The 17,787-nt window shown below is 35.7% G+C and overlaps 1 long non-coding RNA gene across 1 annotated transcript; it reads right to left on the minus strand.

Moving 5' to 3' along the window:
* Nucleotides 1-15,097: 15,097 nt before the first annotated feature.
* LOC110680877 lies at nucleotides 15,098-16,055 on the minus strand. The gene is made up of 3 exons (XR_002503013.1): nucleotides 15,846-16,055; nucleotides 15,626-15,723; nucleotides 15,098-15,553 (listed from the first exon to the last, which is right to left on the minus strand). It is a non-coding gene; the product is annotated as an uncharacterized LOC110680877 (long non-coding RNA).
* Between the last annotated feature and the right edge of the window lie 1,732 nt (nucleotides 16,056-17,787).

The raw sequence follows: 17,787 nt of genomic DNA on the forward strand, positions 1-17,787 counted from the left end.
TACTGATGATAAGCGGGGACAGAGTTGGGGAAGTATGTATATCAATTACGACCCCATGCGGTGGCAGGCAGGGAAACCGATTGCTATTACATTTTATTTGATCGCTCACCAATCGAATTGACCTCATTATTGCTGCGAGTCTAGTGTACAGAGAGGATACTCGGATACCCTTTTGATGAGGGCACACTGCAACCTGCACTCCACTGTGGAACCGATGAAGTGGAAGAGGACTGCTGTAGGCTGTTCGTGGTTGTAGCACAGCTTTGGGCTTTATTTGTAAGCTCATGCAGCTGTGTCTATTTTCACATGGAAATGGCTAGATTTCAATGTAATCACGCTTTACGTGGGCAATAAGCATTAATAGACTGGTAAGTTGAAAAGCCCAATAAGAACAATGAAAAAAAATGAGATCTAATTTAATATTTAACAATGTACCATTAAATTCCACTAGCGTTGTATTCTTTGACAGATAAACGTATTTCTATCTCAACTGTTTGTCCGTTTTCAGTGTCGTGTACTAGACTCGACTTGAAGAAATTCATCGTATTCACATATAACGAGCATGGAATCATGACCATAGATGACAATTCGTCGTTGCTACTCCGTGATTGATCAGAACAGTCGAAGATGTACAGAGATTTAATAAATGGGGCTTAGGACTAGCTTTCCATTCTCAGTATGCACGAATCGAGAACTCAAAATTTAAAAGTCAATAACGGCGCCGGCCACTTCCTTCAGGTCATCGGGGAAGGGAAGGAATGTTAGTTAGACAACCATTGTTACTAGAGACCGAGTTTACCTCTGCACAGTTATCATGGAATGAATATTGGGTTCATTTTCAAGGTAAAGAAACATTTCGCAAAATATTTATATTCGCCGTCGAAACATTATGACCCTCTGTAAAGACGTATTCCACTACTATTGAATCTACTATCGAGAGACTATTTTTAACCAACGTTCACAACTTGACAACTGATTTTGTAAACGCCAGCCTTGTTCGGTGTGGTAGAGCCTTTAGTTTTTAGTTGATTGTATCTGCTGGAGAACGCCAAATTGATTCCGAAAATACGTTGCTTTGGGAGGAGCCGATTGGTGATGTGTCTGTCGTATGGCATTAAGACTCTCTTCATGGGTTCAGTGATAGGGATAAGTGTTGTGAAAGAACTCCAAATATGCTATCTTTCCTTTTCGTCGATGATGGCTTTCATCGTTCTTTCCTTCCTTTCCTTTCCTATCCGTTGATCCTTGCCATCTCGAAAATGTATTCCAGTTCCTTAGTCTTTTCGTCTTCGCTGAGGGGTAGAGTCTACATCCTGTGGACCATGTATTGGTACAAAGGTCTCCATAGTGAGCACAGTATTTTCAACTCGGATCTCCATAGTTGATCTTCACAGGGCTCTATAAAAGTCTCTGATGGGTATCAATAGTTCAAAGAGCTCTCAACAACAATTGACATAGAGTTATTCAAAGAAATATCTGTGTTGATTACCGAAAGTTTTGTGCAGGGGACCTACGTTGTTATGACAATTAAAACAAAGATTTTCACACCGCTTCAGGTGTATCTATAAAAGTCTGTAAAGAGGTGTTTCCGGTGGTCCCTACAGAAGACACCGAGAATTTAACAAAACTTCCTTCAGATAACCACAGAGTTCTCAACGATAAAGTCTGCAACAACATTGTAGAAGCACTGGACTTTCAACAGCGATCTTTGCAGAGGCCTCCACAAATGTTTCTACATATCTCACTATAAATGTCTTTGCAAAAGAAGTTTTAAAGTTAAATAGAGTTCATTTTGGATACTTAACTTAGTGGAATAGAATAGTAGAATTTACAAACTATCTTTGTAACTTTAGAACAGCCACAAGAAAAAATTATGTCATTATTTCTAAGTTACTAGGCCAAATTTCAAAAGTCGTCCATCAAAATTAAAGATTGGGGTTACAATGAAATCTCCACAAGAATCTACACCACCGCCACCAACTCCACCCCCGCCCCTTAATGACCACTTGGTTTATGGACGATCCCTATAATGGTCTCGATATGAGCACCATAGGGAATCTACGAAGGTCTTCACCACGAGCATACCACCACAGTGATCGTTACAGGAGACTGCAGCATTCACACATGCCACAATGGTTGTCTCTTCAGATGTCTCAACAGAAGTTTTTCTTAAACTCTTCATGAAAGCCACAATGAAAACCGGAAGCTTCCCTTTAGAGGGAAATAGAGGTTTCCACAGATGAGGTTCGTACAGACGAAAGTAAAAGTCTTCACCAAACAATCCACAAAAGATCACGGAGTATTCATCGAAATTTCCACAGATGTTATTGCAAAAATGTCTATAGAAATCCCCACAGGAATCTTAAAAAACGACTTTAAAGAAGCCTTCATAGAAGTATGAACAAGTTGCAATGCTGTTATATACAGTACTGGACAGAATAAAGTAGGGGAACTTACGTATTGTCGGCAGCCTAAGCAGCTGAACTTTTAAGAGAGCAATTTTATGCAACAATAGAGCACAACAATTAGCAGGAGACACCGGAACTACACTTGAGCACTCTTTATTTATCAATTAGTATACACAAAACACTATTTTATTCTCTTAATCTTCTATTTTTCCTCACCAAAGTCACGAGGCACTTGTTCTTTTATCGGCAATGCAATTACTATTGTCGGCAATAAAAATGTTCACTTCGGCAATCCAAAACTGCGCAAAAATTAGTTTTTGTATTGGTAACATTTCGTATTTGTTGACAAATCCTGAAATTAAACGTCACTCATTATGTTCGACTTGTTGAAAGGGCCAATGCAGAAAAATACAGACTACACTGAGAACAGAATTGCAGTTATAAATAAAATAGCAGAGAGTCAAATTGAATACACAACGCCACTAATTTTATGCAGACTAAGGCGCCGTCTACAAATTACGTAACGCTCTAAGGGGAGGGGAATAGGCTCAAACGTTGCGGCTCAAACACAAAATTATTTTTTTTCATGCAAAGACCGTTGCGGAAGGGGGAATGGTCGAAAATTGTACATTTTAACGTTTGTTATAAATGGACGCTGCCTGATTTCGTGTTCATTTATTTCATCGAATATTTTTTGTATTCAATCTAACTATGGCAGCATTTCGGCTGTAAAAATTACCATGTCAAGGTTATAAACTTGCAGCAAGTGCGAATCCAACCTAGAAGTTGCAGCGTGACGTCATGGTTAATTGACTCATAATATTGTGCTCTGCAAGAAAAATCCACGGAACACGATTATCGGATTACTTGAATTTCAGAGTTGCGTTTGAATGGGTTACATGCATGCACCTTTTCGCTACTCACACTACTGTTTATAAGGGGTAGCTTATTTTCAAAAGCTCTCAAACCCAAATTTCTCGTACTCTTATGAATTCAAATCATATTAGAAGAGAAACCTCAAAGTTTGAGCCAAAAATATTAAGATTTAGAGGAAGCGTAAGCGTATTGAAGGTAAATTTTCAAGTTATAAAAAATGGCCTTCAGTGAAGTCACCATAACTTCGGTAATTTCTAAACAATTTTGAAACTTTTAGCACCATGATCTTAAAAATTTTATTTTTTGGAAACTATAGAATATCAAATTTTAGTAAAATCAAAAATTGTTTCAATAAAAAGTAGTTTACTCAAAATGTTTCCTCATTTTACTAAAAACATATCTTTGTTTGACCATAACCTCATGAATACTCAACCGATTCCAATTCTGTTTGCATGGTTTAGTAGCTTACTTAATTGTTTTCAAACTTTTCATACGCCACATTTCACTAAAAAATGTTTTGACCAAGTTATTCAACAAAAATTGCACAAAAACATGATTTTTTCACCAAAAAAGCCAGTTTTTTTGTTAGTTAAACAATATTTTTAAAGCTGAAACTGGTTTTCCTCATTTGTTAAACCTTTGAAAAGGACTTTTGAATAATTTTGAAACAATAATATTTTTGCTCATGTTAAACAATATATGCATTATTAACTTGTAATTAAAACAAAATGCTTTATAAACACAAGTTTTATAGGAAAAAATGTAATTTTTGGCAAAAAAAACTTAAATAATCCAAAGAGATTCGATTTTTTTTTAAATGTTTTTGTTATAAAACTAAGCCAAAACAATTTTTTAGAAAAAATTTAGAAAAATGTGAACAGTATGGTAACAACTTTGTTTTGCTTCAAAAACATGTACATACAAATATTTGAAATCAGTTGAGTATTTATGAAGGTATGGTCAAACATATATGAGTTTTTCAGTAAAATGAAGAAAAATTTCGAGAAAACTACTTTTAACAAAAATTGTTTCGATTTAAGTCAAATTTCATGTTGTACAAAGTTTTTTATAAATTTAATTTTGAAAATAATGATGCTAAAAGTTTCAGAATCGGTTAGAAATTACCGAAATTATTGTGACTACACTGAAGGCCATTTTTTATAACTTGAAAATTCACCTTCAAGACGCTTGCCTAAATCATAATATTTCTGGCTCAAACTTTGAGGTTTCTCTTCTAATATGATTTGGATTCATAAGAGCACACGAATTTTTAGTTTTGAGAACTTTTGAAAAATAAGCCACACCCTAGTGTCTATGCGCAAAAAATCGCTTAAAGGTAACGCAAAATTGGAAATTCTACAGTCTTTTTTACATTTTTCACGTTCATATTATTCGCAGTGTACACTCAGAAACACGGCTAGTCACAGAATGACTAAATTATAGTAATTTATGACTACTTTCTGTCTGCCTCTCTTTCATTCTGCAGGGAATTTTATTCCTATTTGTCAATTATCGCTAAGCTTCAACCCAGGTGAAATAACATTTAATGTAGAAATTCACAGCAGAATGAAAGAGAGGCAGATAGAAAATAGTCATTAATGCATAAACTTTAGTAATTCTGTGACTATTTTTATTTCTGAGTGTATGAAAAAATCAAAATTGGCCCTTTGCAAATCAATTCACTTATGATTTGACACAAATACATCATCCGCTGATTGCCTGTAGAACAACAGGAGTGTTGCCAAAATAGTTAACTTATTGAAAGACGTATATTTTATATGTTTCTCAGTATATTGAAGTTTATGCGCTACAATCTTCAGATAAGAAAGTATTGAAAGGCTCAATTATTACCAATGCATGCTTTGTTGCCTAATTCCAATTAATTAATTAGTTGTGTTCGATTTTTTCAATGAATTTGAAATGTGAATAAAAATACACCGCAATTGAATATGGTTTTCTGGTAACCTATTCCCGTAATAAACAGTGATTGCCGAGGAAAGCAAAGTGCATTAATTTTAATTTGTGATTTGAAGCATAAAAATTCAGTATTTTCGAGTGCTTTATAGACTAATCAAAAGTTTAATAGTGCATGAGTGATCGGTGCGTAGCTTTTGTGACAAATTGGTATCTGAGCGGAGAATTGGACATTTCAAAGTGGTGAGTTTTTCTTAAGCTGTTCTTGTGTTGTTTTATTCGGCAGCTCACGAATGACGATAATTTCGTAAGCATTTATTTTATTCAATGATAAAACCCATGTTATATCATTTTTTTTTGTGAAAGATGAGGTTTACATGGAAGATTATAGTTCAAGGAATATATTGAGTATATTGAAGGTAACTCTTGTTCCGTAGATAAATTTTAACAAGGGCGATAAGTGAGTGCTGCCGAAAATACCCTCAGGGTGCCGAAGCCATCATTTACCCTACTTATTCCTATTTTTCATACAAAATGGTCAATTTTGGAGGCTTAGATATCGGTTTCTATTGCTCCGTTTGACCTGAAATTTCCTCTACAACTTGAAAGTAACTGTAAATTTCCTATATTGGAAATTCAGAGCTTTACATGAATAATCTTTTGAGTTATCGAAAATTTCCAATATTGACAGAAGAATATAAAATTTTGAACCAGTTAAAAAATTTGAATAAACAAACCTAAAGCAATCTACATTTCAGCAAAATTATTTAATTGGATAAGATAGACCAGTTTTAAAATAACAATTTTAAGTGAAATTGATTGTTATGAAAAATTTTGGAAAAATTAAATTTTGCCACGTTTTGCAAAATGAGAATTTTTGCAACGTTTTGCAAAATGAGAATTTTTAATCGAGCTTGAGCTTGAGCATGATTGGCCCCCAGTATCGCCAGATCAGCTGCACTTCCACAAGGAACCAACCAGATGACTGCTTGCGACTAACGAACACCCTCAGTATATAAGTGCAGGTGACTTTTTATTTTTAGGCAACAATGGCGGTATAATTTTATGGCAGCGAGGCTTGCGGTTTGGTTAGCAGACTGCCTATGTATCAGGCGTACGGGAAGGCGTGCTATTAATATGGAAGAATGGAAGCGCAGGGAAACATTTGGTTGTCCGTCCCTGGTTCTAGCAAATGATTTGAGCTAGATCTAAATCTAGAACTAGATCATCTGTGATAGATTAAGAGTGGAGGATAGAAGCAAGTGAAAGATACAACTACAAAGTACGAGGAAAAAGAATGGAACTGGGATTGAACCCATGACCTTCTGCTTATGAAGCAGAAGCGATAGTCATTAGACCACTAAACACGTTCCTTGCAAAATAAGAATTTTAAAAACTCAAAAGTGTGTATCTCATATACTATTTTTTTAAAAAGAGTGATATTCATGTTATTTTTGAATAATTTGTAAATGCGTAGAAAATTATGTCTATCTTACCAAAAGAAACCGAGATCAAGACTCCCAAACACATTTCGTACGAAAAATCGTTAATACGTATGTTTTCAAATTTATTTCAATAACTAACCAAGAAGATGCATATTTATTTGAAGAGGAAAATAACAAATCTCATAACAGCGCCATCTCAGGCTTTGTTGAAATAGACATAGATTGAATCAAATTTGTATTGATAAAAATTGATTGTTTCGTTAAATGTTTTGGGTCATCTACGACGCATGAAATTCGGTTTTGTTCGTATTTCTGACATTTTTCAACCAAGTTTAGCAGTCTTTGTCTCATTTGAACGTAATAATAAGTTTACGGCCCCAAGGCCACCCAAGAATGGTTTGAAGTGGAACGTTAATATGTTCTTTTTAAAAAGAATTTAAAATAAAAAATTGTAACATTATCTTCTATTTATTTCTTTTGTACCTCTTTTATTTGTATTCCCTTGCTCCTGCTTACCAATTATACTTGAGATAGGATTCTAACCCCATTAACCCGAATGAAATCACTCCGAATTCCATATCCCCGAACGACCCATTACCCGAATCACAATATCTCGGGGCAATGCTGTTCAAGGTAATTGTACATTCAAGGAACAGCATTCGGTGCAATGGGGTAGAATAATCAATAAATATACCATTTTGATGGGCTTTTTCACAATTTCACCCATAAATTTGTCCATCTTTACCACGCGTAATGAGTTAATTAATTTAACAACCATGCGGATTGGATTACCGAACAGCTCAATATAAGCGTCAATTTATATCTTCTATTACCTTACCCACACTAACAAGTAAGTGCCTAGGCAATCAAAATAAGTGTCGATTAAAGTGAAAAGCGAGAAAAGTGACATTTGAAAGCTATTTATAAGCTAAAAGATTTTGGACCACAACTTTTGTGCACAAAAATACCGGCACAACCACAGTGAGTAAAACATAACAAAATTTACGAAATCAAAAGAGTTACCTAAAATTTTACCCACAGCCAGACTTTTACAAATGCTGGGCAAGTTTACGTGGGTTTTTACTATGTGTTGGGGCAAAAGAATCGAAACCATTCTAAGTAAGGAGAAGAATGAAAACCGTCAAATATTTTCAAACGAAACTATTCGATTAATTAATTAATTAATCCACTGAAGGTTCAATACAAACCGATATTAGGGCAAAACCGTTTCTTTGCCATCTAGGACTGCTAAGGCCGGAAAAAACTCAAAATCGAATGACTAGGTAACATAAATTGCACCATAGAAAGTTACAATTTGACGTGAAATCACAAAGACATGGACAAAACACTTTTGTATATTTTGTAGAGGATGACCCCAATCTTTTACACGATGATAGGAATACACAATGGAATCGAAATTTTTGAAGCATGACAAGATTATTAAATAAAAGTTCAATTTAAAATTTATAAATTACGAATAAATATCCATGACAACGGTTAAGTGACAAAACGTCGAAAGGTAAAACCTAGAATGCCAAAACGACGTTTATGGGACAAATCATCAAAAAACTAAGGGGTCAAAATTCTCTCTTCTCTCTCAAGAAATCAAACATTTCTTGGAAGAATTAAGCGAGAAGATTTCGACTGATGTGGGAGAATTGGAGCTACTAGTTTCGGCGCTGCAGTCTTGGATAATAAAAATGAGTCGTTTTGATTACCCAAGACTGCAGCACCGAAACTAGTAGCTCTTGGAAGAATCTTCCCGAAATAATAAATAATTAACTATCAGTCTAACGCTATTTAAAGCGTATTGAATCGAACTAGATGTTAAAATAGGTATCTCTAAAACAAATTCAATACACTGTTGAAAATTAACTCTTTTCGACGTTTTTTTCTTTCGACCTTTCAGGATTCAATTTATTGTCTTTTGACGTATTAACTTTCAAAGTTTGTTTTTCGACGTTTTGCCTTTTAAAGTTTGTCCCTGAGCCATCAGCAACGGAGTACCGATAGAACGTTCTTTGATTATTTTAAAGACCACGCTACCTCATCTTCAGCCAAAGACTGCACAGACTGAACGATTTTTAACGTAAGGCAATGGATAACACGAAATACCCAGCAGCCCAGCGAAAAATATTTCCTTCGATGAAAAGCTTGCACCTACTTGTGGCGGGAATCGAATCCACGCTTCGGGGCATTCGCAATACGCCTAAACGACTGACGCTGCATACCGCACGGCCACGAAACCCACAATGTCCTCAATAACTGAAAGAAATTGAAAATAAAAATTCAAGCAGAAAGTAATTTGTTTCCTAATTTTTATTCCTTCAGCAATGAGTATCAGAGTTTTGATTTTGATCCAAATAAGCTGATCGAACTATATTCAGAGAATGTAACAGTTCATGAATCATGAATGTTGATATTCAGTATCTTGCATGGTAACGTGTTGAGAGAGCGTTCAAGAGCATCAATTCTCATAGATGACTGCCATATCGAGCAATTCGAGAGATTTATGTTTTGCTAAAAAATGGTAACAACTTCCGTGCTTCCTGGTAATGCAGCCCTAAGCAATTGAATTATAATCTATTAGTTCATATAACGAGCCTTTGATCGCAAACGTTGTACAGAATATCAAACATATTCGCTTATGTTTTTAATTCAAAATGAAAGAGTGTCAGCGAATGTGGTGACACACAGTGATCGGCACCAAACAGATGATGGTGTGATTTTTTTTCTTTATTGTGACCTATATCTTCCACGTAAGATAAAAGTCATGCGTATTGTGTGAATGCAGGCGCGTTCAAGGGATAAAATTATGGCTCGTCTGTCAACGATCGTTAAATTTTCCAAAGCCTGATGAGTATACTTAACTTAAAAGCTGCTGGTAGAAGCTTTATTTTTTTCGCAAAAAATATTCAAAATCGCGATATATTTCTTGTTTCTTTGTTATTTTTGCACCATTTTTTCACAAGTTCCCAAAAAAAAACTCCTCTAGCTTAAAAATCCGTGTCGATCATTGGTGATCTGGTTTTGTTGATATTCCGAAGTTCCTTGGGGGATCGACATTCTCCATACAAAGCAGCCATTTTGTTTTCGGTCAATTTATCAAAAAAATTACGTCTCCAAATTTATTTTATACCTCTAGAGTAGTGAATGATTCTCTAGTTCGAGACTAGTAAAAACTAGCTAAGAGAATTTACTTTGCGAAAATTGTTATTTGAATACAATTTATTCGTGCTGTTCGGAATTTGAATCAAGGTATTCGAAATATGAGACAGAATGAACACAGTTTTCGGTATTTGAATCAAAATGTCGTTCCATACTTTTACGTTGAAATGAGTCTAAACAAGCTAAAATAAACAATTTTATCGGCACACCAACATATTTCATATTTTTGAATTTTTTAATAATAGTTCTCACTTCTTCCAAATCAGTCTCCCCAGGTATTTTCGAAAACGTTCTCTTGATTGAGAAATTTTTCGAACTCCTGAGTAACCTGATTTTCAATTGGACCAGTAAGTCTTAAATTAAAATTCTGCGCACTTTCAAACTGCATAGCAAGTTTTTGAGCTTTTTCGCAATTAGTTATAATAATTTGTTTTCCTCTTTCAATGCCGGTATAGGCTTCTGAGGCTTTTTCAAGATTTTAGATAATTTCCAAAGGGCTTAGAGCCAGGCGTCCATTGAGAAATTTTTTTTTTCAAAATTTTTGTTTCTTAATTGAGCAAAACGCTTTTTGATTTCTTTCTGCAAATTCTGCCATATAATTTTCATAGCAGGATCGCGAGTGCGTTGAAATTGCCTTCTCCTCACGTTTTTAAGACGGATCAAGAGTTTAAGATCATCGTCTATAATCACGGATTCAAATTTTACTTCACATTTTGGAATTGCAATGCTCTTGGCTTCAACAATGGAATTTGTTAAAGTTTCAAGAGCATTGTCAATATCAAGTTTAGTTTCTAAAGAAATGTTAACATCAAAGATTAGAGTCAACATACGTTTTATATATATTCCAGTCGGCTCGTAAATAATTGAAAGTGGAGCTGATAGGATTTAGAATCGCTTCTTGGGATATTTGAAATGTAACGGGGACATGATCAGAATCAAAATCAGCATATGTATCAGTAGGCTACAAAGATGACTAAAGTCGGTTAAGACCAAATCAATCGTAGATGGATTTCTAGAAGAGGAAAACATGTAGGGCTATCAGGGTATTGAATTGAGAAATATCCTGAAGAGCACTCATCAAATAAAATTCTGGCCGTTGGAATTACCTTGAGAATTATTCCATGACCGATGTTTGGCATTAAAGTCACCAATGACAAAAATTTTTGACTTATTGAGAGTCAATTTTCGCAAGTCAGTTTGGGAGCAAATTAACTTGCTGTCCAGAGCATTGAAAAGGCAAATAGGCAGCTATGAAAGTATATTTACCAAACTGTGTTTCAACAGAAACACCTAAAGTTTCAAAAACTTTAGTTTCAAATGATGAAAACAGTTGATGTTTTATACGCCTATGAATGATGATTGCAACTCCCCCACATGCCCCATCAAGTCGATCATTACGATAAACAAAAAAGTTAGGATCTCTTTTGAGTTTAGATCCAGGTTTTAAATACGTTTCGGTAATAACTGCTATATGCACGTTACTAACCGTAAGAAAATTAAACAGCTCGTCCTCTTTACCATTCAGAGAACGAGCATTCCAATTTAAAATATTTATAATTATTATTTGGATCCATTAGAAAAACGTAATCCAATAACAATTTGATTTGTAAATTTTACACCTACTTGACTGCTTCAATCATAGTGTGGCTTTGAACATTGCATCAATCATTAGATTCAATAGTTCAGTAGAAAATTAAAATCAGAGGCAGACATATCATCTGATGATTTCCCATTGGAATTTTCGGTAGATGAAGAAGCGGAGTAGGAGTTACCTGTGGCGGTAGGGTTTTTTTTTCAATTTGATTTGAAACAAGTAGAATGGGTACCCATGGATCGAACAGGGGAGGAGTTCAAATTTCCTGCTACGATATCGGCAAAGGATTGACATTCGAAATTGAAAGATTCGAACGGCTACCCGACGGATTAAAACTAGTTTTGTGAATGAGCATGATTATGATCTTCCTGATGGGTATGATTCATGATCAAGCGATCGTTAACTGAAAAATGAGCATTGTTCGATACTCTACCAGGCAAATTGCGAAAACGACCGTTATTGTAACGGATATTATCTTTCATCTGCCTGGCACGCCAGCCTCAAATGACCCTTTTGCGTGAAGGGCATTCCCAAAGTTAGCTTCATGAGGGCCCTTGCAATTGGCCGCATTCAAACTTTCTGGTATCTTCTTTCACAGGACAGAGTCCTTAGCGTGAGAAGAACCTCCGCAAATCATGCATTTAGCATCCATTCGACAATTTTTTGTACCATGACCCCACTTTTGGCACCGACGGCACTGAGTGGGTTCTGGTAATTTCCTCCAGGTTTCTGGAAATGTTCCCATGTCACACGGACAACGAACATAAGTTTTGCTTTTTCTAAAGCTTTAATATTATTTAGTTCTTTTTTGTTGAAGTGAACTAAATAATATTCTTGAGAAACCCCTTTCCGAACAATGCCAGAGTGGGTTCTCTTTTTCATAATTACTTGGACTGAGGAAAATCCAAGCAAATCATTTATTCCATTTATTTTGGAAGGAAGTAGTGCATTCAGAGATTCACCCTTCTTTTGTTAGTTGTTGATACCATGTTTAGTTAATAAACGAAAGAAGACGTGACCTCCTGAGAGGTTTTTTCCCTAGACGGTGTCCAAGAAGGATTACCACCGCCAGCTTTCGCCAACGGGTCCAACGAAAATCGGAGGCACGGGTCCAAACAAGGATCATAAAGGGATCAATAGTAGAAAAATAGTACTGAAAAGTACTGTTTTAGTAGCACTGAAAAGTACCGTTTTTAATTTTAGCACTTAAAAGTACTGTTTATGTAGCACTGAAAAGTACTGATTCTATTGCTTTAGGTAGTTTTTAAGAAAACTTCCAAGAGCAGAGAGAATTCGTGTACGCACAGAACGAAGGTACGATGCGCACTGTATAATATATAATAATGTGTTAATGTATAATATATAATATTTGAAACATAGTGAATATCCGAACACGATAAAAATTCTGTAGCCTGTAAAATTTACAGATCCAGAATGGCCAATGATCACATTGACACAGATTCTAAAACTAGAAGATTTTTTTGTTGTTCCATGGCAAAACCTCTCAGTTAATAATTTCGGGAGAGCGCCAATAGAGCACTACGATGAGAAGCAGGCTTTACTCTCAAACGTAACGCCAGAAAGAAGAAAAAACAAGCTGAATGTTCTGCAGGTTTATTTCAATACACAGGTGAAACATGTTTGGAACGAAAATATTCTGAATCAGTCTAAGTCACATTATCCCTTTGAGGTGCTGATAATGACGACCTAACAACGACATAGCGTTCCAATGAAGTTTGTTGCATGGAAGTTGCAAATTACTGACTGCTTGCAACCAAATGGGAAATTACACATGATGCACAACGCTGTAGTCCATAACGTAGAAAATTGAATGTGATGAAAAAGATTGCTCTGTAGTGAGAATAACCCATCGACAAGAAGTTCACAGAGACTGATGTTGGGTTGAATTTTAACGGGTTCGCAGAAAAATATTCCATGTAAGGATGTAATAGAGGTAATATTATGCTGAAAGTACTTTTTTTTAAAGTACAGAAGAAAAACATTGAACGGAAAAGCAAAAAAGGTTCACCCTCCCAGGTCCTTACATTGAGTCCTATACATTGCTCTAGTATATACGAACTAGTTTGGTTGACAAACGTAGAACGACAAAACGTGGAATTCCAAAACATCAAAAGGACAAATTGTCGAAGGGGCAAAACAATCGAGAGGATAGAATTGGAAGGAATAGTAAATTTATTTGAAATAATGTTTCTGGTACGTAAATTTAATATCTTAATTTGTGTTAAACGTTATTCGATATCGAACAACATTGCAGAAATCTGAAAAACGCATCCAAATCTCTGTTGAAAACTGTCTGCTTTCCACATTTTGGCATTTGAAGTTTTGTCTAGAGAATACTGAATAAGCTGAAAAGGCATCGAGTTCCAGTGGGAACGTAAATCATTGAAAAAGAAAACATCTCTAGCCAACCGAAAATCCCCTTAGCTTATTATCAACATCACAATATCGAATAACATGGATGACTGCCTTTCGAAGGCCAATAAACTGTAGAGATAGACTGATAATTGGAAAACTTTTGTTCGGTCTGTGGTGAAAAACGGTCCCCAAAGTATGTTTATCAGCTAAAGAATAGAAACTCCGCAAATCATTGTTTTCTGCTTATGAAACATCTTGAGAGTCACAATGAGCTTTTTCACCAAAAATTGGTTAAACTGAGCCAAACTCGTGCCGGATGGCCAGTTGAGGCATTTCATCCTTCCGGCCACGTTCTCCGTTGCACGGGAAAATCAATAACTCGCTCGTGTTTCACCTAATAAGCCGACGTAACTCATAAGGAACTATAAATTTTACACAACACTGCCTCTGGAGCACGAGCGCCTTTAACGTGCCGCAGTGGACGGGAATAATGAGATAATTATTCAGCGTTGAATAAAACGTCTTCGAGAATCAATTGTTGGGATCTAGCTAGGAGTGGAAGTGATCCACTTGATGCCTATAACAATGCTTATTGTAATTGAATCATTGTTTTTATAATATTGTAAATATGGTACTCAGCTCCGACTGGTACATGAATGAAGGCTAGCAATAGCTAAACAGATTTGAATCCTAATTTCACAACCTTTACTACGTAGATTCAAATGTCCTTCTGGCGATATCCTGTTCATCACTGAAAGGGCTGTATTCAAAAACTTCGGACACACGTCACGAGCCCAGGTTCTTACCATAATCCATTTTCATTAGCCGGAATGTAGGCTGCTTTTAAGAGCCGTTCAATTTGAGCAATTTACGAAGTTTTCCTAATCTTAAAAGTTTTTGCTTGTTATCCATCGTAATAACTTAATCGATTGCTTTCACCCAAAATTGCCCATAAAACAACATCGTTCCCATGCCCAAAAGCACGCACTTACCGGGAGTTGAGTTTTGCTTCACCCACCGGTTTTCGGTGTCGTGACGACTCGTCCGGAGCCAACACTAAATAATAAAACCATAAAATTAGCCAAACATACACAAAACTCAATTCATCATAGTTTTGTACTACTTTCATCACACCCCAACATTAGTTGCGGGCTCCGGGCTCCACCTTATTCCACCAACTTTTTCCTTTCTCCTTTTGATAGCATAGCTCCGGGGGAACTTACAAGCTTGCTGTATGGTTGCTTCAATTTGCTCCGAACTGCCGGTTACCATCTTTCGTGGTGTGGACCAATAGACCAGCCGGCGTACACTGAAAGAAGGTTGATGGTGGAAATTACTACAATCGGGGTTAGAATTGACAGACTTGCACCAACGTTTTTCAACCGAAGTGATTTCATTATTGATATGAGAACAAGAATTGTATATTTTACCATTATGGCAAGGGTTTTGCGAGGTTGGTGCCTCTACTAATAAATCTACTATGAATCCGTTAAATATACTAGAAAAACGGTTATCTTGATTGTGTTGTAGCATGGTAAAATCGTTATGGTATTTAGAGATAATTATATTGTTTCTTTGCAAATATAACATAGATAACAGTTTTATTTAACTTTTTGTAGTTATATGACATAATATTAAATGAATATGAGCATGCACTGCAGTTGAAAGCTGGATGTGATTTTGTTCGATTAGGTTTCTGGACTCCTGAAATGTAAAAGCACTTTTCGAAGTATGGTTAGCGTCTGTCGAGGAAGTGACGAATCCATCCACAACTGAAAAATCACAATTTCACTAAATGAGAGGCCCATGTTTTTCTCTAAATATGCGAATGGATATTGCCTTACCATTTTTTATATATACATCTTTTTCATCAGCGAACCTTGTGTTGATAATAACTGCTATCTGCTCTGCTACGATCGAAGAGCGAACTGAACTTTATTTGCTGTAAAGAAATATCGTCAAATGTATTCTGAGCTGTGACTAATCAAATTGTTTTCCTTCATTATTCGTTCACATCAACAAACAAATGAGGATTGAAGCAAGTCCTACGAAATGTGTACTTACCAACAATCACTGTATGTATATTCTTCCCAGTCTGCGCTACTTATTGACATAGTTTTTAATGTTTTTTTAACACTTTTTAGATAGGAAAATTTAAAAAAACTTTTCCCCGCGTTGCAACATTTACGCAACCAGATGAAAAACAAAATGGAGGACAGTGTATAAACAAGAACGGTTGAGAAAACTCATTTCGATGTCGGTAATTTTTACATTGTAAATATTTGCCAAATTAAGAATTTCATTATCTTGTGAACAATGAAGATAGTTGACTGAGCCATAAATTGTCAAAATGTGTATGAGGTTTTCAAAGACTTTGTGTTCTTAAATTTACCATAATTAATGGACCTGAGAGATTGTTAAAATAACGAAATAATGATAATTTTAATTGATTATTCTAGTAATTTCGGACACTTTTTGACCATTGTTCATTTTAACTACTCAGTGGTCGTTCATTTTTACGATTGAACTTATTTCAGTGTAATATCTTCTTCCCTTTCCACTGTGGGCCAGAAAATCAAAATTTTGTGACGAAAGTTCTATTTTTTAATTGTACGAACCATGTGAGATAAATTTCTAATTTTTGTCAGAATATTAGCGACAAAATGAAGTACTTCCCTCATATCTATTACACGACCGTAACAAAAAATAATCTTTTTGCCGTGTCTCAATGACACAATTTCGGGCTACAGGTCATCAAATTTGCATAAACCACTGGTTTCATTGATTTTTACGTAAAATCTGAACTATGAATTTATCAAAAATTTTAGTCATTTAATCCACCAAGCATGCGAAAAAGGACTTCATCTCTTTCATTTTAAGATATAATTTGTTAAAAACTATACGATTAAACTTGAAATCAAATCGATTTTTATTAACATGCCTGCAGTCTCCATACAAAATTTCTTCGTTCCTCATATATGACAAAAAAAAATCAATAATTTCTAGATGATCTACTTTAAGCAATCGAATATATTTTGAAACTTTATTTACGGTCCTGGATCGACGCGGGAATCGAACCCAGACACCTTCAGCATGGCTTTGCTTTGTAGCTGCAAGGTCGAACCACTCGGCTAAAGGAAGGCCCCTTCAAAAATAAGTTGAGGAGTTCAAACATTTTCGTCGTAAATATCATCGGGAGTTTGGATCTTTTTTTTTTTTTGTTAATTTCGGATAGTTTAAACAGCTACCTAAGATTGTCAACCTTAGGGCCTATATTCTTGAGCCTACGGAGACATGAACATCGAAACTTATTTGTATATTAACCTTTTAAAAATATATCCCGAGATGAATCTTGAATTTTTAGGTGATTATATTTCAAAGTCCAGTAGATCAATCGATTTTAAATAAATGCGATTAGTTAGCCTTACAATCCTTGGGTGAGACATCTCCCATGATCCCTCCCACTTTTCAGGTAACGAAAAAAAACGTGGACACGAGGGGTCCAAATTGGCATACATCAGATATCTCAACATCCAAATGAGTTGAAGGTTGATGTCTTCGGCAAAGTTATTCAGCAGATTAAAGGCTATCTGGCGGCGAAAAGCCTGGTTGAGAATTTTCCCGCTAGGTGACTCTAGTTACAATTTTGTTTTTCAATTGTTTGTATGTCAAGAACCTTATATGCTAGAAGGTTGTTATATTAAGCAAAGCTGTTCAGCACATCTAGGGCTATCTGGCGGTGAGGAGTCTGATTGGGAATTCATCCAATTCAAGTTTTTAATCTTCTCTAATTCAAGATCCTTATCAGCTAGAAGTAGGAGATAGGATAGGAGATAGGAGCCCAGATAGCCGTAGCGGTAAACGCGCAGCTATTCAGCAAGACCAAGCTGAGGGTCGTGGGCTCGAATCCCACCGGTCGAGGATCTTTTCGGGTTGGAAATTTTCTCGACCTCCCAGGGCATAGAGTATCTTCGTATCTGCCACACGATATACGTATGCAAAATGG

This window comes from Aedes aegypti, unplaced genomic scaffold (assembly GCF_002204515.2).
Source record: "Aedes aegypti strain LVP_AGWG unplaced genomic scaffold, AaegL5.0 Primary Assembly AGWG_AaegL5_hic_scaff_1951_PBJ_arrow, whole genome shotgun sequence".
NCBI lineage: Eukaryota > Metazoa > Arthropoda > Insecta > Diptera > Culicidae > Aedes > Aedes aegypti.